Below are 24571 nucleotides of genomic sequence, written 5' to 3' on the forward strand. Positions count from 1 at the left end.
TTTAAAAATAATGTGTGAAAAAACCACCTAATGGTGGAGGAAAAATTGATGTAACCTTCCGTAGGTGTAAAATTACATTAAGCTCCGTTCCCTATGAACAAGTATTATGGAAAAGAAAGAGCAGGTCAAAACCGGGTAATATATTCAAAGAGAAAACAAGCAAACATGTACTATAATTAGTTCCTCTGAGATCTTAAACTGAATAAGTATTTACTATTTAATTACTGTATTTAACTTAGAAGACAAATCCCAGTATATTTGAGTAAGAATCAGCTGGCTGGAAGGGGTTGACTTGCACCCCACTAGTCACTGCCTGCCATTCTGAAAAGAACCCGTTAATTCCTACTCTTTGCATCCTGTCTGCCAACCAGTTCTCTATCCATGTCAATACCCTACCCCCAATAACATCTGCTCTAATTTTGCACACTAATCTCTTGTGTGGGTCCTTGTCAAAGGCTTTTTGAAAGTCCAGATACACCACATCCATTGGCTCTCCCTTATCCTTCTACTTGTTTCATCCTCAAAATATTCCAGAAGATTAGTCAAGCATGCTATAATATCTTTAATAATCGACAAGCATCTTCCCCACTACTGATATAAGGCTAAAACTGGTTTATAATTCCCCGTTTTCTCTCTCCCTCCTTTCTTAAAAAGTGGAGTTACATTGGCTACCCACCAGTCCACAGGAACTGATCCAGAGTCGAGAGAACATTGACAAATGTCACCAATGCATCCACGATTTCTAGGGCCACCTCCTTGAGTACTCTGGGATGCAGACCATCAGGCCCAGGGGATTCATTTGCCTTCAGTCCCAACAGTTCACCTAACACCATTTCCTGACTAATGTGGATTCCCTTCAGTTCCTCCCTCCCACTAGATCCTCGGTCCCCTAGTATTTCTGGATTGTTTGTGGCTTCCTTAGTGAAGACAGATCAAAGTACTAATTTAACTGTTCTGCCATTTCCTTGTTTCCCATTATAAATTCACTTGTCTCTGATTGTATGTGACCTATATATGTCTTCACTAATCTTTTCCTTTTTACATATCTAAAGAAGCTTTTATAGTCAGTTTTTATATTCCCCGCATTTGAAAGAGGTTTTAGGGCGGATAGAAATGAATAAGACTGCACATGCTGGAAATCTAAAATGAAAATAGCAAATGGTGGAAATACTAAACAGGTCATGTAGCATCTGTGGGAAGAGAAGCTGTCAAAGAAGGACTGACAAATTAAATAAATAATTTAGATATTCAAAATGATGGGGAATGGAAATGGTATAGATAAATCCAGTCAGGAGTGTGAAATGAGTAGGACCAGATATTATCAGTTCCTTTTGAGTGTGTTATGGAGGCAGAGGAACAGAAATTATAGCTAAAGTGGAATTGACCAAGGCGCATGCACTCATCGTGAATGATATGGGCCTGAGTCGTTGGTGCTGGGCTTTCTTAAATTCATGCCATCTATGTTGCTAGATGTTTATTGGAGCATTCAGCACACCATCTCTGCATGTGTCTTGACAGTAAGAAAGTTGAGGTAGAGATGATGATGGGCAAAGTTAAGAGGCTTCGATGAAGAATGGATTTGGACCACAAAGTCCTTTGGTGACAAAATCCACACACAAGCTAATGATGGTAAAGGGAAGCCGCGCATGTTTTTAATAAGCATGACTTGCGTTTCTGTTATTTAACAAAATCATGTACATAAACATAACTTAGTTGTGATATCTCCGATTATGCATTTAAATCAGAATAATAAGAAAAACCTGTTTCCCTTATTTGCCCTGTAAACTGTTGGTGACAATCAAAAGCAATTATCATCACAATCAAGTAAAATGGTATCACTGCATTAATTTGCTGCCTTTTGCCAGATGGTGCTTCACCATGAAAATATATATTCTGCTGCATTCTGCAAAAATCCATGACTTTTAGATTATATGTATTTGTGTCAGAGACAAAGCTGGTGCCAATGGAAATGACAAAATGGCATGCATGCATAACATTGCAATGTGGTGTGGCACACTTCTGTGTAACCTGCTGCATTAAATTGTCCATATGTGTTTCCTCAGCCACGATTCTGAAATTTATGGAGACAAATATTGCAAGCAAAGATTCTAAAATTCGTAACTAAGTACATTTATACAAGTTAATTATAACATTGGGAAGGCACACTTCAGTTGGCAGGAATCATAAGTACTGCAAAATCACAGCAGAACAATGAATTTTGCAACAGCTGTTAACAACTAAAATAGTTGAAACTAATGGAGCACTTGCCTGCATGGCTGTAATGAAGCAAGGCATGGAAGGAAACCACTATTCCCCACCAGGTTTCTGACTCATGCTGATGTTCCTTTCCACAGGCACTACCATTCTGAAAGTTCTATTCCACAGAAATTACTAGGCAGCAATTTAGAAAAGAAAACAGAGGCCAATTTCCTCCCTTCTATCCCCATGAATGCTCTGGCAAATTATAATGCCACAGTTAAACCTCTGCACTATACTTGGTCCTGAGCCTATCTAGTCATTAGTATATCTCAGAAACACCTCTAACATTTCAGAACCACATAATGTTTCAATTGTCTGCAAGACTACAAGGGATATGTGGCAACATGGAAGTGTAGATTGCTGCAGCACAGAATGCAACAACTCCAAAGCTATGTCATTTGCTTTGCTCCCTTTGTATTTTGAAAAGTCTTTATTATCCCTCAAAGCTCAGGTTCCAAATAATTCTCTCTAGAAAGTTGCTCTAAAAGCTGGTCCCACCAGTTTCTCAGGCATTATGTTCCAGATCTTAACAATCTGCTGAGTCAAATGATTGTTTCCATGTGTTAAGGCTGTTTTTTTAATGCAAATGTGTATGCTCTTCATATGGACTATTCCACCATTGGAAATATTATTGCAAATGAGAGCAATTTCAGCTTTTGCCGTCTCTCCACATGATAAGTTAAATCCTGGTAATGTTTCAGAAAACCCATTCAACTGAATCTCAAGGCTGTTGTGCTCTTTGACATGAAGATTGTGGGAGCTCATCAGAGATAATAGTGTAGACATGGATATTGCATAGCCAATAGGACCAGCAAGATTGGTCCAAACTAGCTGAATATGAGAGAGCCAGAAGGCAGGTCAAGGAAACTGAATAGAATTGGTTAATTTTGTCATCATGTCAACAATCATGTAGAACATCATCAGTGAGTTTGCTAAGAACCAGTTTGGTTCTAGGGGTAGGGAAGAAAGCTGATCTGAGAGATGAAAAAGAGTGAAAGATAGGCACAATTAGGAAGGTTTATAACTACGTGAGGACATTGGAGAGGGAGTGGAGACATAGTAATCCTTGTGCAGGCAATGAGTCCGGCGACATTACAAAGGCAGATAGGTGAGGCTTTGACGAAGTTTTGACAAGCTCTTAGAAATGTATAAGCCCAATGCCACCATACACTGTGCTTTGTAAATAGCTGGTATTAACATGAGAAATTTGGCCCAGTGGAAAAGGAAAAGAGTGGGAAATGAAGGAGATCACTGACCAAATTGTCTTTGAGGAGGAAGATGAGTATCAGATAATTTACAGGAAGGACAACAAACCAATGGTTTTCTTTGTATTTCAGATAAGCCCACATTAGTGAGAGTTGACACAAATGAGGACAGGATCCAAAAGTGCTCTTTATGATCAGGCTGATGTGCTGGTGAATAGCCAGTTGCCCATCTTTATCACTTTGCTTTTGGACACAAAAGAGAAGAAATGTGATCCAAAGTGAAAAAACATTCTGGATCAGAAGGACATCCAAGTCTCTAGTCTCGCCAGGTACTTCCACTAAGTTTAGCCTCCCCATTCCCTTTTATATCAGGACCAATATTTTCATCATGGGACATGAAAACAGTTGGCATAAATATTCAGCTAATGTATCTCTAGAGGGCTGGAGGCTATGACCACTGAGGGAATTAGAATGTAGTCTGAAGTTGATGAATGCAAAGATGATTCAACAGTTAAAAGAAAGATGAGCCAAGTGGAAGTGACAGCACAGTCGCACAGCTGGTAGAGCTGCTGCCACGCACGCCAGAGACCTGTGTTTGATCCTAACCTCGTGTGCTGTCTGCATGGAGTTTTCACTCTCTCCCTATGACATGTGGGTTTCCTCTGGTTTCCCCCCATATTCCAAGGACGTGCGGGTCTGTGGGTTAATTGGCCTTTGTTAAAGAAATGCAACTAATGTGCATGGGAGTGGATGTGAAAATGGGATAACATAGGATTTGTGTGAACGGGTGATAGGTGATCGGTATAGACTCAATGGGCTAAATACCTGTTTCCATGCTGAATCTCTAAACTAAACTAAACTAAACTAAAAGATTGCTGACATAAAGAAGGGTATGAAATGATCTCAGTGAATATTGTATGATGGAAAACAAATCAGAGGATAATTTCCAGAAAACAATTTGAGAAGAAACTGCACAACAATGTACACAGCTTTCTGGAGGACCATATGAAGGCATTGCACTTTTAAGTTTATATTCGCTTGTCAAAACTTCAAGTCAATATCAGACAATTTTCCAAGGTGATCAAGAACCATGTTCTAGAGGAATGTGACATGGGCAGGCTTACTGAAAAATGTTCTTGAATTGGGCTTGGATTTTCAAGGTAATTCAAGGTTCATTGCTAAGCAATTAACTCTAATATGGTGTCATCAATGCTGCAATCTGAAACGTGAAGTTACATGGGTAATATCAAAATTAACAAGAACAAATCCCAGCGCACAACAGTATATAATTTTCATTGGACCTTCTAGACAGTACTACATGTTATCACATCATTCTTCACATGGACACAAGAACAGGTCAATACACTAATATACTACTAAAATAATGTAGAAAACCAAAATCAATAGATTTATGATATTTACATCAATGTTTACTGTAGTCTTTGGCACACAGAAAAATAATAAAGATAAGTTCATGTTATAGGAGCAGAATTAGGCCATTTGGTCCATTGAGTTTACTCTGCCGTTCAATCATGGCTGATCTATCTATCTTTCCCTCTCAACCCCATTCTCCTGCCTTCTCCCCATAACTCTTGACACCCTTGATGCCACTTCTTCAGCTTTCATTCAACAAACGTTGAATCTTGAAAACAAATATTCACTTCTGGCAAGATTAACCAGAGCCAAGGAGTTAAACCAGCCTGGTTCCCACTGGATTTAGGAGAGCTCTAGATTAAATGGGCTGAGCCGAGTCTAACTGTATCACCAATTAGAAGTTGCAAATCAAAACCACCAGTCCAGAATGTTTGATATTTGGATCAGTATCAGGTAACAATCCAACTGTTTCAAGATCTGTTTTTTGTATCTTCATCAATGATAGTGAAAAAAGTTATCCTGTCTGTCTTGAAATACACTATTCACAGAAGTACACTAACAATTCTGTGTTCAACCAACATCAGCATTTACAGAAACTAACATCCAGACATGTATTTATTAATCGTTGCCTGCCATGTGTTGCAAATAAAGTGATCAGAAACAATACTTTCCCTAAACATACGCCTACTTGTAAGAAAAGAATCAAAGCAATAATCTCCAGCAGAAAAAAATTCCTTTGTAATAGAAATTTAATAGCATTCTGTTTAACATATGGATACAGTTAATAAAACTCTCCGCTCTCATCATCAGAAATAGGAACTGACGAAGAAAATATTGCATTCACTGGCAAACAAAGTAGTAATATGGAAGAATCTTTAAAATCATTGAATTTCAGATGTTATCCATTTTTATTTTCGACATGAGAGACATGAAGTAGAATAACACATTGTTTAATTTTGCAACTCCATACCTTATAACCTGCAGTTTGTCTCAGGTTTCCTAACTAAGAGAGAAATCAGTTAATGTACCGTATTTTGTGGCTTATGATGTGAAGAGCACTTTATTAATTGTGAATGATAAAAATACGTTATTACTTTATTGCTGATCGATTATGGGATGGGATAAACATGAATGAGTATTAAGGGATCTGTTGTGTACTGTTCCTATGTAAACAAGTAAACAATTCTGTTTGTTCCCAACAGTGTCTTTAGTACAATCTAAACTTGGTAATGACAATGACTTTCAGCCCACCTTGGTCTAGAGGTGCATGGAAAGTAAGAGTACTTAGAATGCCCAGATAACAGTATTAAAAACATTCCTAAACAGCTTTCTCATTGCTCAAGGCAACAGACCATTACCCATATTATTCCTGACAATTATTTAGTCATGGATTGTCTTCGAGATGGGCACTAATTACTCTGCAGGGAGCAGTATCATCAGTATAAATATCACATCTGATGACATACCTAGGGTCATTCATGAAGGAAAGCAAGTGACTGAATAAGATCATGTTGTTTCCTTTAAGTACTCAACCAAGAAAATGAAAAAGTATTTGTCATAAACTTCTGTTCCAATGATTCAATGATACTTTATTGTCACATGTACCCAGGTACAGTGAAATGCTTTATTTTACATACAACCCGGTAAAATTATGTCGCAGACTTCACCGAGGCAGTACACAAGTGTAGCCATGTTTGGGCGTTGACAAAGTTACAAAAGTTCACAAAACTATCTACTGCCTGCCGCCACATGAAGGGTCCCCATTTTTTCTTGACAGACCTCCATTCTGGGGGCCCGTCATTCTTGATACCCCCCCCCCCCCCCCTCCCCTCTGCCGGGTCCCCCCCTTGTTCTCGGCATCCCTCCTCGCTCTCCAATGGCCTTCCTCACTCTCACAGTCACCTTGCTCTCTGACTCTCCCCTAACTCTCCGACAATCTTCCTCGCTCTCCAATGGCCCTCCTTGCTCTCTGACAACCTTCCTCACTCTCGGCGGCTCTCCGACGGCCCTCCGCGCTCTACACCTCACACTCGAACGGCCGATCTCGCTCTCCAACAGCCCACCTCACTCTCGGCAAATGCTCATTTGTCTCTCCTTGCTCTCATGGCATGGGCCCCGTGGACGATGGGGCCAGGCATACCGGGCCTTCTGGAGGGTTTGGCCCGCTCGCCACAATTGCATTGAACAAGCAATTCATCTTCTCAGTTCAGTGATTCCCCAAATATGCGACCAGCAACATGAGCCGCAACATGAAAATCACTTTTCAAGTCACGAGATTCGAAAATGAATTTATGGCACTTTAGCTAACAAATATTCCTTCTCTGGTACTGTCTTTCAGGGGGATATAACAGTAATGATCAAACTAAATCTTCTGGTGCTAAAGGCCTTTCTATGATCAGCTTAAAATCCAAAGGATGCACTCCTTTCATCTTGGAGTCAGCAATCCATCTATAATTAAGTTCACAGCATGCAATAATTTCTGCAACTTCAAAAACTAACATTAGACTTTCTCAATAAAACCTGTCTTTTGAATGCAAGAAATGGTGTGATAGTGTGTATTCTGCTATTACAGCGAGAGCATTATTAGTGATCACTGTATGAGAAATGGAACCCTAAAAAAAGCACCCATTTTTCCCATCATTTGCAAACCTGTCAACCCCATAAAATGTAACCCTGCTGACAGGGCATCTAAATTCATTGCCGCATCTTTTGTTATATCACTGAATGGATTTGGGTAACTTTCAGCAGACCCAAAAGAAGCTTCCAAAAATTGAGCCAGCGGTCCACAAATTGACTTGAAAGCCAAATCGGCTGGACCCATGCGGAAATCTGGCAGAGAGATAAAGCAAACTCCTGGCCAAAGATGAACTGAAGCAGCTGATGGCAAGCAGTTAAGGAATAAAGAGAAAGAGTAGAACAGAGGGAAAGAAACAAATGTGGCTCAATATATGAGTAACTACACATTCCTCAGCCCTTGCCTCTCACTTGCTGTCTTGAAACCTAAATAATTTGGGAAAAACAGTCACGCACCGTTACTAACATAACAATCATTGCATTTGCTCTGTAAGTGCCATATTCCAACGAAACAAAATGACATCAGCTCAAAATTAAATAGATGCTTTGTAGCAGTCCAAACAGTATTTTCTCAAGGGACTGCAGAATTATATAACAGAAAAGATCTGAAGCATGGTACTCATACCATTAGTTTACTCAAATGCCTTTGTTTCATGTAGTCAGCAACCAAGTTGAAGGCTTGTGCGTTGCAAAGACAATCCTGGGAGAGAGGGGCCTGAGGATGGAGGTAGATCTGGGTAAGAGCATCTGTTGGAGGGAGCAGAATGTCAAAGGTCAGGTCATCATGGGTGATGGGGAGATGGGAAGGTGCTGCAATTGGTGCTGGGGAGGAAAATCATTGTTGAGTTATGGTTGAGGGTCACAATTGCAGGAAAGTGAGATTGCGAGTCTCTAGGAAGAGCTGCCATGGGGGGGGGGGGGGGGGGGGTGTTGGGTGGGAGATGGGGGGGGGGGGGGGGGGGGGGCGGTGGTGGTAAAAGGAGGATGCGCAGTGCGTATAAATTTTAAAGTAAAGTGGACCTATCCGATCCTGATTCACAGTGTTAGATTCCATAGCTTGGTCCTTCCCATTAACTAGTGTCAAAGCAGACTTCATAATTGTTGTGAGGCCTGCTTCTACATAAGTGGTGCAACCCATTTATGGCCATGCACACATGCAAGGAAACAACTGCAATGGTAGCCAGGCAAGCTTTGCTTGATATGCAACATCTTGCCACCTCCAGGTCTTAATGCATCAAAAAATGGAAGAACCAAAAGGAAAAGGAGGACTTGTGGAGCACGTGGTAAGTTCCAGATCAAACTAAGTGAAACATTTCCCAATGAACTTGGAAAATATCAAGACGTAGATTTTATATGGGTAGAGCAGATAAAATGTGAGCTTATTAAATATAAGCTGTACCTTGTCCTCAGTTTCACTCCGAGATCATGTTGATTTGCTTACTGGCCTATAATGTTTTTCTCAACTGCATCTATAAATAATAGTGCCCAGAATATCTTGGTAGTTGCGAGCTGCCTTTACTCACTGTTCCCCATAACACTGGGTCCACACTTACCTGGAGTTGGTCTTCAAGTGGTATTTCCAGGGCAGTGATGGTGTCGAGGCCTTGCACAGCACAGCATTGGCCAATATTTGAAGCCTGAACAAACCTAGCCAACTAAATTGCTTTGCTCCATAAAGCTTTCAAAGAATTACCATGTACTATGTGAAAGTCTCTGATGTTTGCATTCATTCGGAAATTAAAGAATAATCAAACTAATCATTTTTGTATCAGTCTGAAGAGGGGTCACCCATTCCTTCTATCCAGAGATGCTGCCTGTCCTGCTGAGATACTCCAGCATTTTGGATCTATCTACGGTGTAAACTAGCATCTGCAGTTCCTTCCAATTCATTTTTACAGAATGTTTGGTTAGATTGAATGAATGACATTGAATAGACCTGCAACACTGGGAAGGAACAGCCTTATATTTTCTAAGGAGTAAAATTAGATCCTTCAGGAATGACATTTAAAAATGATTCTGCACCCTGAGGATGGTGAAACATTAGCACACTCTTCTGCAAGTGGCAAATTATGCTGGGTCAACGGTTCATTTACAAACTGAGGATGATAGATTTTCGTCAATCCAATACATTTAGAGACACTGGAAAAACGAAATTATATGCATTTAGGTCACATATTAGCCATGACTGGCAGAACAGACTTGGGAAGCTAAATGGACCATAATTGTTTTATATTCCCATGGTGTTATGTGGTCTAAAATCCTGTACTAAATCTCTCCTATAGATTATAGTCCTCTAGATAAATGGGAGAACAATCTACAGCTATCTGGATATTTTTGTACCTGATTTCTATATTTTATAATCTATCTACGTTGCCCTTTCAGTCTAATTTGTTCACATCTCATCTAATGAAAAATATTCAGATCCATTATTGGTGCTTAAGTGTCATTGAGTGTTGTTGAGCTGCACTCAACCAAGCAAGTGGAGATTTTTCCATTAAACAGTAATTAAATTAAATCACAGCTGATGTTTATCGCAATTGGATTGAACCATTTTTAGACTGTAAAGCTATATACTTTTACCTGATAAAAACCTGTCAGTCTTGGTTTTGAAAAGTTTAGGTAGCTTAGCTTCATAGGTTTATTGCAAGAGAGATGTCAAGATTTACCTTTCCAGTTCAAATGTATGAAGATGTACTTGGTGACCACCCACAAAATATTTAGACTGAATCACACCCACATGCCCCCGATTCCTCACCACCAGTACTGTTTTCTTATACCCATCCATCAATCTTATTGATCAATCATCTTAAGCTTCTCAATTAGATCATCCCTTCATTAAAAGCTCTATTTGTAAAAACAGAAATATATTTCCTTTCATCTTTTGTATCTGATGTCGACTTGGGGGCAAATCAGCGAGGAAAGTTTGATGGGAGGATCACATAACCTCTTAATTTTACTTTGGAGTCACGTGAGTGATTCCGTGAAGAAGCCCCGCCAGTCCGCATGCATGTCATTACGTCATTCGCACGGCGAAGCACCGGACTGGCAGGCTAGTCGCTCCTGCCAGCAGTAAGTTTAAACCTACAGGTAAGTTTTTATTTCTTACCAGGTTGTGTTTTCTTGCAGGAACCTCTTTTTACAGAGGTTTCCTGCTGGATGTTGTTGCGCGGTCCGGGACGAGCCGCGGGGAAACCAGCTTTGGGCTGTGAGGAGACCACGGAACGCCGGTAGCCGGCAGACGTCGGGTGCACTACTCCAGCCGCTGACAAGGCGGTCAGTGGCTTCCAGACCGCTGAGGTTCCCATGGAGGGGTAAGCCCATGAGGAAGGCCGTATCAGGGTGCCGACTGTGAGCACCGTGGCTAATCCTGTGGGCAGGAAAAGCCATTTAAAAGTAAGCCCGTGGACTCCGATGAGTCGGGCCAGGAGGATTCTCCTCCCACTAGAAGCAACGTCTGTGGACGTCTGGCAAAGATGGAGCACCTGATGGAAAGGATGCTCCATCATGACATGCTCCAGGAGGAGCTTTATATCCGTGGGTCACCCCATGGGCCCGTGGCAGCAGCTCTGTTCAAGGGCTGTATAGGGAAGATCGGCTCCATGAAGAGGAGCCTTATATCCACGGGTCTTCTTGGGGGCCCATGGCAGCAGCACCTGTAGAAGGGCTGCATAATGTCTCCCTCGTGGAGGAGGTGAGCTTACCAGGGCAGTTTTGTTCTGACCCTGAGGTTGGAGGTATTGCAGAGCATACCCCAAGGCATGAAAGCCAAGAAGGACTGGTGAGCCAATAAAAAGAGCTCCAGCCTGATATGCTCCAGCAAAAGGAGCTTTATATCCGCGGGTCTCTTCGGGGGCCCGTGGCAGCAGTACCTGTTGAAGGGCTGTCTGGAAAGAGCTCCTGATGGAAAGGATGCGCCATCACGATATGCTCCAGCAAGAGGAGCTTTATATCCGGGGGTCTCCTCGGGAGCCTCTGGCAGCAGCGCCTATAGAAGGGCTGCATGATGTCTCCCTCTTGGAGGAAGTGAACACACGGTGTCAGTTTGTTCTGACTCTGAGATCGGAGGTATAGCTGGTGAGCATACTATGAGGCAGGGGCCTGCGGCAGCACCTGTTCATGGCTGTCTACGAATCCCCCTCTCTGTGGAGGGGAGTGCGAGTGGTCAGTGTAACTAACTTCAAAATGTTAAAGTATGTCTGTGGAACGTACTGGAATACATGCGTATGGATTCAAGGGAGTCCTCGCAAACGAAGGTGTCAGAATACCTGGAAGGGGCTAGAGTTCCCCTCATGCTATAAATGCCGGGAATGAACAACGCTTCAGAGGTGACATTAAAGACAAGCCGCTGAACCTTCTCTTGAGGTAAGACCTATTCAACAGGTAAAACCTGGATAAGGAAGCAAAAGCTGTCGGACCAATCGAGATACCAACAACGAGCAAAGCTTCATCGTTGCGGCAACAACACACCCCACGCCTTCATGGGCAGTAAGCTGTTCACTGAAGTTGGTGGCAGCATGAAAGCTGGACAGAGGTCTTAAATCCGAGACCCAAGTCGGGCTCAGGAAAAATATGGGACCATCTACAAGTTGGTAATGTTCACACTTGTTTTTGTACTAATGATAATGATAACATGTGTTTAGTTTATGTATTGTATGAAAATGGCATTCCCCTTGATAAGGATGGAATGGGTCCTAGTGGCCTTACAACACACAAATGGTTGGCATCTAACCATGTAAAACTGCACGATACTAAGGTTCCAAGCACAGAATTGGGCCAGATTTGTCTATACAGGCAAGCTCAGAATTATGTCCAGAGTTGTCTTTAGAGGCAGGCTTAGTATTATGGCCAGGAATGGCTTTCGGGACTGGCTCGGAAAATGGGCCAGAGTTGTTGCTCGAGCAGGTACGGAATTCGCAGGCGTGGCCTGTCCATTGTGGAAAAGATGCAGAATGTCGTTTAACTCGCATGTGCAGTATAAATATTCCCAAAATAGGAAATTTCGCATCTGATTTCCTTAGGATGCTCCCATTTACAGAGATCACCGGAGACATTTTGAAATTTAGCTGGATAAAGCAATGATAAAACATTGCAAAATGGATTAACTTCAGTTCCTAGGTTATTTATCAGATTACTAAAGCCGATGCTTGGACTGCTCAGAGCTCAAAAACATTTGTTATGTCTTGTCTGGAGGATATTCTAATGCTGTACGGTTTTAAAATCAACTGTTTCAGCCTCAAACTATGTTTAAGAAAATGAAGGTGATACCAACTAGATTTGTTCATCATTGGGATTTACCTTTAACTATCACTTCCACCACGTGTACCTCGGAGTCACACTCGACAGGACACTCTCTTTCAAAACCCACCTTCAGAACACCAAAACCAAGGTCAACACTCGCAACAACTTCCTGCGCAAACTGGTAAACTCAAAGTGGGGCGCTGATCCACCAACTATGCGTGCAACTGCCCTAGCCCTGTGCTTCTCCACAGCTGAATACGCGTGCTCAAGCTGCAGTCGCTCCCACCACACCAAACTGGTTGACACAGCCCTCAACGACACCTGCCGCATTATCACGGGATGCATAAAGACACCGCCAGTCCCGTGCCTCTACGCCCTAGCTGGTATTGCCCCCCCATATCAGACGATCCATCATCGCCCAAGACGAGCGGTGAGCACAGGAGATCGATACCAGGCACCCCCTGCACGGACACACAGCACCTCCACCCCGACTGAAATCCAGAGCCAGTTTCTTGCAGACAGTCCCACCTCTCCAGACAACCAAAGAAACAGCAAGGACCAACATCTGGAAAGATGAATGGAACCAGCTCAACACACGAGCCCACAACTGGATGGAGAGAGGAATCACTCCGACTGAATGCCTCGCCAGCGGGCACGACCTCCCATGGCCAACCTGGATGACCCTCAACAGATTACGAGTGGAGCAGGGGAGGTGCAAAGCACTTATGAAAGCATGGAACTACCAGGCAGAAGATACATGCAGCTGTGGAGCAGTACAGACAATGTCCCACCTACTGGAGTGTGACGACGCCCCCCCAGTGCAGCCCCCAGGACCTGGCTGAACCGACCCGCCCAGCTGTGACCTGCGCCAGATACTGGCAGAACGAATCTGAGATTGCAATGGACTCGAAGAAGAACCTTTAACTATTAATTATCCTGTGACTCCGCCCTGGAGTAAGAGATTGGAATTAATAGGAGCCTCAAACAATCTTGTTGTGATAAAACAGCCTTCTATTCATTAAGTATAATTGGCAATATAGAGGCTGTAATTCAGCTGTGCAAGTGGGGGAACTTACATCGTGCAAAGTAGTAATATCTCAAATGCCATGTAGGTCTTGTGACATACCTTATGCTATTACCAGCTGAAGCTACCAAGGTCATTATGATAGATGAACAGTATTCAGCATTGCTCCAGTAATCTGGTCAGTGAAATTTCAGTTATATTATAAACTGATGGGGCTCTAAGGTGGAACATTATGAATGCCATCTAGTTCAGAGGCGGAGGAGATTTGCATCAATTAACAATTATTCAGTTATTGGTATGAACTACCTATAGACACTAGGTGCATTCTATAGGTTAAAGGGCTATTGAGTGAATATGCATAATCTGCATGCTCAACGTTAAGTTGATACACTATGGTGGTGGCGTAAGTTAGTCATATGGGTGCGATCAAGACAGAATATCCTGTAATAATTTACCCAATCTCAATTTACGTTGGAATATCATCACGTATAATCAATGACAACACAAAATGGGTGTTGGATCACAAAGCATTTAATGAAATTATGGCTCGATGGAATACCGAATTGATATGTTTGTTTTCAGGCTCATTTACCGGTTGCAAAAATATGTGGCATAACAGTGGCAAAAAATACACTCTTGCTACAAGGAGAAAGAAGTTATGTTTGTCTCCCTTCATTTGGCCTCATTAGTCGGGTCTTGCAATAAGGTCAGCAAGATCCTGCTCTAGGTTGTCGTTCTGTCTGTCTGGCATATGCAGCTATGCTTTGCGCTTTGTCGGGAATAATAATACAACCTTTTACGGTTATTCTAAACATAAAACTTGCTGGTTCAGCCTGTGGCTCAGGAAACCAGCCTCTGCATGATAAATCAATTATTGACATAGATTCTGAGTAGACCGCTCCTGCGGCTCGGATTGTCTAATATGGTACAGATAACTGACGTCTTGGAGTTCGTTTCAAATGGGTCTTTGACAATAAATTAAGTTATAGGACCGTTAACTGTGCCCAACGTGCCTTTCCATCATATTTGCTGAAGCAAAAGGGACCCACTCTGTTGGGTTTCACCCTCTGATACCGAGTTATAAAGGATATCTTTCACACAAGTTCTCCCAGGACAAGCACTGGGCAGTATGGAATATTGATGTGGTATTAACACTATTTCACCAGGGGGCTCCAGCTACATCCTTAGCTTGGCTAAGCTCTCATAAGGTAGTTATCCTCATGGCGCTGGTCTCAGCGCAGCGGGTTCACTCACTACATATTGTGACTGGATAGGATGGTTACATTTGCAAATAATATTATATTTTAATGTTTAGTTAAGCAGAGCAGACGTGAAGTCTCAAACTAATTTCATGAACCTTCGGTTGTGTATGGTCACACATATACAACAATACGTCAAGGTCACGAAGAGCCTTAGAGGCTCTGAACTAGCAATGTTTGTTAATTACAAAAAACTTTATATAAAGGTATTGGTTTGGACGGTTGAAACGGTTTGGTAGTTGAAACGGGTTTTGGCTCATACAGGAGTAGATACTGAGTTTTTTCGAGTCTCACTCCACCAGGGCTGCTACAACATCATCAGCAAAGGTTATATACGTTCCGCTGGACCACATCCTGGCGACTGCAGAATGGGCGAACGAACTTCTGAACATTTCATAATAACCTTTTGCCAGACCAGGGGTATTTGCCAACTCTATTTTAGGTTCAGTGGTTAGTTTACTCCCGTATGAGAGGAGTTACTATTATTTATTCATTATGAATGTTTCCCTCATCTGTCAATGAGGCAGTTGTGGTTGTGGAGATTCGTTTCTCACGGCATGAAATCACAGAACTTTGAAATCTTCACGGAATCACTCACGTGACTCTGAAGTAAAATAGTAAGATTAAACGAGAACTTACCAGTTTGAAGTTTGATCTTTATATTATGAGGAGTTACGGTGAGCTATTACATGCCCACCGCTCCCTGCCCTCTCTCATAAAGATCACTCGGTAGTTCTAGTCTTCTCTAAGTCTTACTATGTTACTTCGACTGCTGTTATCTGTGATTTCACACCGCTGCTTTGAAGTTTGACACGCATGCGGACTGGCGGGGCTTCTTCACGTAATCGCTCACCGTAACTCCTCATAAAATAAAGATCAAACTTCAAACTGGTAAATTCGCATTTAATCTTACTATTTACAATCACTTTAATGGGCGGGAAGACATTCATTCTGGATCTTAAGCCTATTCGCCTAATTTTCATATCTAATTTACAGCAGAAGATAAAAATCTACCCAAGCTTTTCAGACTGTCTGATCATTCAAAATATGATTTTTTTTAGGTCATGCATATTATTTCTTGCCAAGTAGTAATTTAAGTGTCAGGATGCAGTGATATTTAACTCTTGAATGATAGGTAAATTAATTTACTGAAGACAAAATCCATAGTGCATCAGATATTTTGTTGAAATGTATCATTAGAACATCCAACCATTGCTCATAATGGCAAATGACACCGAAGCCTGTATTTTCTTATCAATCTGACTGCACCAATGGTGTTAACCCATCTATTTTATATGTGTTAATTCAACAAATGAAATAATATCTATCAAAAATCCAAGCCTTGCTCAGATCAAAAATCAAAGAAAATCTGTCCCCCCACACATTAGTATTCTAAGCCTCAGTTTAAACATACATTTGCTATTAACATTTTGCTCTTATTATGTGGCAGAATTGCTCAAAATAAAGTGGTGTAATAAAGAAGAAAACTCCGTACCAATGGAAAGGGGGGCACCCCCCTCCCACACCCTCCCCCTCCCCTCCCCCCCCCTTCCTGCAGTTACAGTATCCACTGTCTTCCACTGTTTCTACCCAGTGCATGGTACCTACTTCCAGCAGCCACTGGTTGTCCTCCAGGATGCACCGAGCCACAGCCTGAAGGGCCTGTCCCACTTAGGCAATCCTTGGGGCGACTACAAGTGACAGTGGCAACAATTTTTGCTGTCGGAGGTTGTCGTAGGTGAATGCTAGTATAACTAGTCCCTGACAGTCGCCTAAAGAGTCGCCTCAGTGGGACAGGCCCATAAGTGTGTGGGAATAGCGTAGATCAGGGGAGCCACGACCAGCTCTGTCACTTGTTGTCCAGCCCACTCTCCAAGTCGGCGATAGACACAAAAAGCCGGAGTAACATCCAATTCCATCTGTGTCTGTGGACCGACTCCAAGCACCAGAGGCCCATTGATCTGCGGTGCTGCTCGATACGTGATTGGCTTTGTGGAGATCAGAACCAGATGTCACCGTGTCCCGCTACACGGCTCTACACAGCCCTGCTAGCTGGACAGGGTTCAGTTTAGAGATACAGCGCGGAAACAGGCCCTTCGGCTCACCGAGTCCACACCAACCAGCGATCCCCGCACATTAACACTATCCTACACACGCTAGGAACAATTTACACTTATACCAAGCCAATTACCCAGACCTTCAGTCTGAAGAAGGGTCTGGACCCGAAACGTCATCAATTCCTTCCTTCCAGAGATGCTGCCGAGACGCTGAGTTACTCCAGCAGTTTGTGTCTATCGGTTTAAACCAACATCTGCAGTTCCTTCCTACACGTGTACCTGTCCAAATGCCATTTAAATGTCATTGTGGTAATTTCAAGTGTAAAATGAAGACAAGAGTGTTTAGTTGTCCCATGCAGCGTCATCAGAACAATGTCATTCTCAGTTGCTGCACCTTAACAGGCCGGTTAAAGCAACAACACACAGATACATGTAAATAGATTGATTTTGTTTACTATTGCCACTTGTAGCGAGGTACAGGGAAAAGCTTTTGTTGCATGCTATCCGGTAAATGCAACAAGCCGCGCACAATGTACAGATAAAGGAGAACGGGCGCAACATATATAATCAATAATACAATGGATTAATAATCAGTAATATTGGGTAATCATCCCGGCATATCAGCGGAGGCCCAAGTATTAGCATTACAATTAATGCCCCACAGCGCCGGTGACCCGGGTTCGATCCTGGTCTCGGGTGCTGTCTGTGTGGAGTTTGCACGTTCTCCCTGTGACTTCGTGGGTTTCCTCTGGGTGCTCCGGTTTCCTCCCACATCCCAAAGACGTGCAGGTTTGTAGGTTAATTGGCCCTCTGTAAATTGCCCCCTAATGTGTAGGGAGTGGATGAGAAAGTGGGATAACATAGAACCAGTGTGAACAGGTGATCGATGGTCGGCACGGACTCGAGGGGCCGAAGAGCCTGTTTCCATGCTGTATCTTTGAACTAATTATAATATTGAACAAATCAAGACTTACCTATCGGATTTGAACATGAACAATATTATCCCAAGGTTGCAGAGTATTTGAATGGCATTTACTGCGTAATCCCTGAGGTTATTCTTTGTAAAGTGAAGGGCAAAGTTCATCTCTACAAGTTTCATTTTCTGAAGTTAATTTGTAGTTTATATTTACCATCTTGCCTTTGCTTATTTGTTCCCGCGATACATGAATCCAAGACTTACATTTAAAGATGAACAAAATATCAATTTAAAGACAGATATCAACTAATTTCCCCGATTGAGTATGAATATCGATTTCTTTAACATCCCCTCTCTCTCCGTCCCTCCCCCATCCGATGGTATTAGCTTCAAAGTCATCTTGTTGGGTCTCATTGTGTGAGAAGGAACTGCAGATGCTGGTTTTAACGGAAGAGACACACAACATGCTGGAGCACTCAGCGGGACAGGCAGCATCTTTGGAGAGAAGGAATGGCTGACGTTTCGGGTTGAGACACTTCTAAAGGTTTCGGGTCGAGACCCTTAGAAGGGTCATGACCAGAAAAGTCATCCATTCCTTCTCTCCAGTGACGCTGCCTGATCCATGCCGGTCACCAGGGCGAATTCGGCACAGAGACTCACGGCAGCGGCGCAACACTTCCGATGCCTCCGACGGCCCTGGACTCTTGCAATGAGGCTGTTCCATGGCCGGAGCTACAGCGAGCGACTAGCCAGCCCGGCAAACACTTGCCAGCCCGGCATACACTCGCCAGCCCAGCAAACACTTGCCAGCCCGGCAAACACTCGCCAGCCCCGGCTCCCCGTCCGCATCTGTCCCCGCCGCTGCTTCTGCTTCCATCCCTCCCTCAGCGCGGCTCTCCAACAGCCGCGGCCCATGCAGTTGATATGAGTTTTGTAATTCCCGTTGATCACAGAATTTCTCACGACAGAGCGTGAGAAATTTGTGATCAGCGTGAGAGCATGAGAATTTGTCAAAATGCGTGAGTCTCACGCTCAATGCGTGAGAGTTGACAGCCCTGCTACCACAATCGCAATGTTACAGGAGCCTGAAAACTGTGGTCGCTGGGTTCAAGAACAACTTCATTCCAACAAATATCAGGCTCTTGTACACTACACAATGCTAACCTCAGCAACCATGATTTCTAATGGACTGTGTCTTTGGATTCACTGCAGTCTTCCGTTTTTGTGCTATATGGCTACAATTAAAAACATTATTTTACGTGGTTACAATGCTAATCAAATATCTAAAATGTTCAGTGTTAGATTTAGGTGGATATAAAAATTCATATGCAAGTTAGATATTTTCTTTTCTTTAAGTACACACATCTAAAGTTCTAAGTCTTGCATGAACAGAATATTTCTGGAAGTTGGGGAAGTCCAGAACCAGGAGTCACAGTTTAAGAATAAGGGGTAGGCCATTTAGGACTGAGATGAGGAAAAACATTTTCACCCAGTGAGTTGTGAATCTGTGGCATTCTTTGTCACAGAAGGCAGGGGCGGCCAATGCAATGGATGTTTTCAAGAGAGAGTTAGATTTAGCTCTTAGGGCTAAAGGAATCAAGGGATATGGGGGGAAAGCAGGAAAGGGGTACTGATTTTAGATGATCATATATTCTAGTCCTATGCCAACATTGCATTTGCCTTCCTTACTACCGATTCAACGTAGGATTCAAATTACCCTTTCAGGAATCCTGCACCAGCACTATACATCGTTCAAACCACAACTGTGCAGCCATTGGCTATAATTTGTGAACTAGCTGTGATAGTATAAATAATATAGGGCTACAAATGTAACATGATGGGTAATAGATACAGTGCAAGGATAGTGGGAAGATTACAGGGTGGCTAGGATATTTTAGGATAACAATGGACAGAAAAGGATTAAGAATACAAAAGGATTGTGCTAAAGCGTAAGAAGGGATTCATTCCTCACTGATCATGACACAACATCCTAGCCCAGTTTCTCAACACAAGCTCTTTCCTCTCACTTAGGTTGTCATTGCATGGAAAACATGCACTGAGAATAGAGAGGAAAACAACTCTTGACAAACTTTCCAAATGCAAGGTCAGATTCCCTAACCCAAACTACAGTAACCAAGATCTTTAAACAATTGCCTTACTTCGGTTCAGGTTTGTGTTATTCACACTCTGTATTTTCCCCATTGCTCTATCTATTGAACTTGAGTTTGACATGATTGGATTTATGTATGCCATATCTGATCTGTTAAGATAGCATGCAAAACTCTGGTGCCAGGACAACAGCCTCCTCTTGAACATCAAAAAAACTAAGGAGCTGATCGTGGACTTTAGGAGGGCACATCATCCGAGGACGTACACACCATTGAGGATAAATGGGGATACTGTGGATAGGGTGAGCTGTTTTAAATATCTGGGAGTCCACATCTCTGAGGATATGACATGGACATCACACGCCGCAGTACTCGTGAGTAAGGCAAGGCAGCGCCTTTACCACCTCAGGCAATTGAGGAAATTCAGAGTGTCTCCGAGGATCCTCCAGTGCTTCTACTCAGCGGCTGTGGAAAGCATCTTGTCCGAAAATATTACCATCTGGTTTGGGAACTGCTCTGCCCAGGACAAGAAGGCTCTGCCCAGGACAAGAAGGCTCTGCAGGGAGTAGTGCTTTTGGCCGAACGCACTATGGGAACTTCACTCGCCCCCCCTGCAGGAACTATACATCAGGAGGTGCAACTCCAGTGCCAATAAAATCATGGGAGACCCCTTCCACCCATGCAATGGACTGTTCCAGCTGCTATGGTCAGGCAAACGCCTCCGTTGCCATGCTGTGAGAACGGAGAGGTTGAGAAGGAGTTTCTTCCCAGAGGCCATTCGGACTGTAAACTCCTATCTCACCAGGGACTAACTTTACTGAACGTTTTTCCTTCCAATATTTAATATGTAAAAGAATATGTGTGTGTTTATGATTGTGTTTATAGTTTATTTGGTTGTTTGTTTATTTGTCTTTTTGCACAAAGTCCGCAAGCATTGCCACTTTCATTTCACTGCACATCTCGTATGTGTATGTGACGAATAAACTTGACTTGACTTGACTTGAAAACAAAAACTTTTCACTGTACCTTGGTATATGTGACAGAAAACCCAAACCTAATTCAGATCTGTATCCTCTGCATTTTGTGTCCACCAGTGCATCGATCAGAGAAAGAACTGTTTGTTCATCTCAGGTAGACAAAAATGCTGGAGAAACTCAGCGGGTGAGGCAGCGTCTATGGAGCGAAGGAATAGGTGACGTTTCGTGTTGAGACCCTTCTTCAGACCCGACCCAAAACGTCACCTATTACTTCGCTCCATAGAGGCTGCCTCACCTACTGAGTTTCTCCAGCATTTTTGTCTACCTTTGATTTTTCCAGCATTTGCAGTTCTTTCTTAAACATGTTTGTTTATCTCGGACTGCTTTTCTTGAAATGCATCTTAAAGAAGCAAAGTGATTAGTTCAAGCTCTTGGTCCGTTGTGTCCTTTAAATGACACTGAGATTATGGGGGTAATTGTGAACAATGCTTGAACTCTTGCCCGACAACAAGCAATTATCTACAAACAGTTTCTGATATGAGCACCAAAAAGCTCATCAATCTTCTTTTTTTAGGAAACTACTGACAGCTGTGAATGATGTGAATTAATAAACATCACTATGTGTACTGTAAGGGAATGCAATTAATATTCAAATTCTAATGTGCACCATTTTCAATTATATTTTAAGATTATTTAAATGTGTATGAAAACTGAAATGTAAAGTGCAGAGATTTAGATGACATTGCAACGTTCAGGTTTTTCTGGAGGTTAAATGTAAGTGTGTCACTAATGACCACAGTAGGTGTTGAATGAGCTGGTAAGTCGGTTCTGTGTAGCTGACTGCTGTTGTCAGGATCTATTTTCCTGATGCACTATGGTTTCGGCAGCAGAGTCCAAGTTGGTTTCTGCTGAACTTCAATAGAAAATTAACTCTTAAAAATAAATCAAAATAGAATCAAATATAAGATATATTCCCTTTTCCCATTGATAATGCAACAAATGTTCAAAGGTGATGTTTTTGAATGAAAATGAGATTTTGAAGTAAATACTTGTTTTATGTTGTCCTCTGAGGTACTCCACACTATGAGGAAGAAGAACTGATTTACCAGCGAAAGCCATTGAAGGGCTTCACCCTGCAGTGGGACAAAGAGCATTTTACATGACTCACTGAATAGATGTCTCCTGCTTAATTTGTTGAGTGAAACACAGTTGGACATGGCTAAACTGAAGGTTGTAAATCTGCACACATCAGTAAACTGACTTAGGGCGATTGGTTTAATAAGAGCTCTCCCCCTTTTGCTGGGAATTTCCTGGTGGCAATGCATACTAACATGCAGAGTCCAGCCTGAATATATTCCACAACAAGAAGACGTCATGTCACCTTGAATGTTACATTTTAACAATATAAATTAGGGCACGTAACACAGAAATTAGGGCAGTTAGCATTTTTTTCTTCATGTTATGTGTCTAATAATCATTTATGTTCAGAATCAAACAGAAATGTTCCCAATTTTGAGTTGAATAACAAGGGTTGCCTGGGGAAATAGGTCTTGTTATTTTAAGGAGTGCTGGTCACTGGGCACTCACTGAAGAACCATGTCATCATAGCATGGGTCCCACAAGAGCAGTGCTATTTAAAAAAGGCGACTTGAAACAGATACCAGCCCAGAGCTGGGGACCCAGCATCCAAAGGGCCTTCACTTAGCACAAGGCTTTGGACAATGTCACTTCATACCCTATTCATTCTCTGTGATGTTCCAGTAACCTCTCCACCTCCAATTCCGTCTCATACTCTTGAGCCCAGCCTGGATTGTGCACCTCCTGCTCCTGGCAACACATTCCCCTTACATACCCACAGCCAGTGCTAGATCTTGCCACCTTGCCCTGACAGCTGACTCAGCTGCCTAGAAATTCAAACATGCAGCCAGACTTGAACGTAATTCCAACCGTGTCTGAAGTAAATTGTGCCAATTTGTCTGTGCACTTCTGCTTGTGACTCTTATGTCAATCCGCACGCAACACTTCCTACAAAACATTTTCCTGGAGGTTTAAATAACCAAGCAATCCTGGAGCCAATCTTTCAGGGTCCTGCCATCTCTGGAGGTATACTATTAAAGGAGTCATCCTGGAACAGATTCCAGCCCATTGCTGGGAACCTGAGCTTGTTAAGTCTCCACTATGTTTTTTTTAATACGCTATTTTGTGCCCCTCAGCCCCTTCATTCACTGTTACAGCTCATACCCAATAGCATTCTGTCAGAGCCACTCCCAAGCTTCAATCTCATTATCCAGGCTACAACCTTGCAATTACCACCCTCCTCTCACCCCAAATCAATGATCCAACACCTACGCATGCACACCCCTCTGCTCTAATCTGCCAGTACCCGAAGTGCACCTCATTCTCCTCACCATCCTGCTTCCCCTCCACCACGTACCAGCTCTGAACCACTTCACCTCTAGTCTCTGAGCTTTAGATATCCAGCACATTACAGATTCCCCCCATGCCAGGCACAATCTCTGGGCCTTGAGCTATGATCATCATTAAGGGCCTGTCCCACTTGGCGATTTTTTTCAGCAACTGCCGGCATCATTGACTGACGTATCAGGTCACCGAAAAATACACGGCGTGATTCGGCGTGATGACGTATGATGTGGCGTGACGACGTATGATGCGGCGTGATGACGTATGATGCGGCGTGATGACGTATGATGCGGCGTGACGACGTATGACGTGCGGTGTTTTTTCAAGTGTCGCAACATTTTTTTTGTCGCCGCTGGGTTTTGAAATGTTCAAAATCTTTTGGCGACACTGATATGACGCTGGCAGTCGCCGAAAAAATCGGCGTGGGACAGGCCCTTTAAGCTGTGAAAAGAATCGGCCCTCCACAAAGGCACATCAGGTCTGTCTGCGTCATTCCTATCTCCCCACCAAGACCCCAGAACCGGCTCCGGACCCTTGGATTTTGGTTCATCTGTATTGGGCAAAGGGTAGTGCCTGTCAAAGTGGTCACTGAAACAGCCCAGCTAGCGATAATATTCAGCTGGCTGCAGTGGATACGTGAATTCCTAGCTCAATCAGTTTTTATTTTGATAGCAACCTTCATATACAATTTAAAAACCCACTCACTTAACCAAGGAGTTTGAGTGATTTAACGATTGGAATAGCAAAACATTTCTCTTTTTTAAAACAAAATGCTTAGAATAATATTATTAGCTCGACTTGGAAGGAAGAATTTCTGTATAAATATAATATATTGCTGGAATAGGAAAATGCTCTTGTCATTTCATGGCCTGCACCACTTCCCAACACTGTGATATTTATATGGTAACTCACTTTCCTGATTTCATTTCCAGTTTCTGCTGTTGATTTACAATGGTTTTAAAAGGCATTTCCCAAGTGACATGACTTAACATGTTTTTCCTGTCTCCTTCAGTTCCTTTAGCTCTACCAAATTCTAAATGTTGAGTTATTCATCCAAATAAATCATTACTTCAAACTGTATTTGGTCCCCAACAGTTCAAAGAAGAGGCATTCCCATGTATCATTATTTCCGTCTCAACTGTTGAATGCAAAGTATTTG

The 24571-nt window shown here is 42.6% G+C and overlaps 1 protein-coding gene and 1 pseudogene across 4 annotated transcripts in view; one reads left to right on the plus strand and one right to left on the minus strand.

The window, feature by feature from the left end:
• znf385d (zinc finger protein 385D) overlaps positions 1 to 24571 on the minus strand; it is a 332806-nt gene that overhangs the window by 151228 nt on the left and 157007 nt on the right. The window lies entirely within an intron of this gene.
• Positions 12058 to 12152, plus strand: LOC116970557 (annotated as a pseudogene).

The sequence above is a fragment of the Amblyraja radiata genome, chromosome 2, assembly GCF_010909765.2.
Source record: "Amblyraja radiata isolate CabotCenter1 chromosome 2, sAmbRad1.1.pri, whole genome shotgun sequence".
NCBI classification, from domain to species: domain Eukaryota; kingdom Metazoa; phylum Chordata; class Chondrichthyes; order Rajiformes; family Rajidae; genus Amblyraja; species Amblyraja radiata.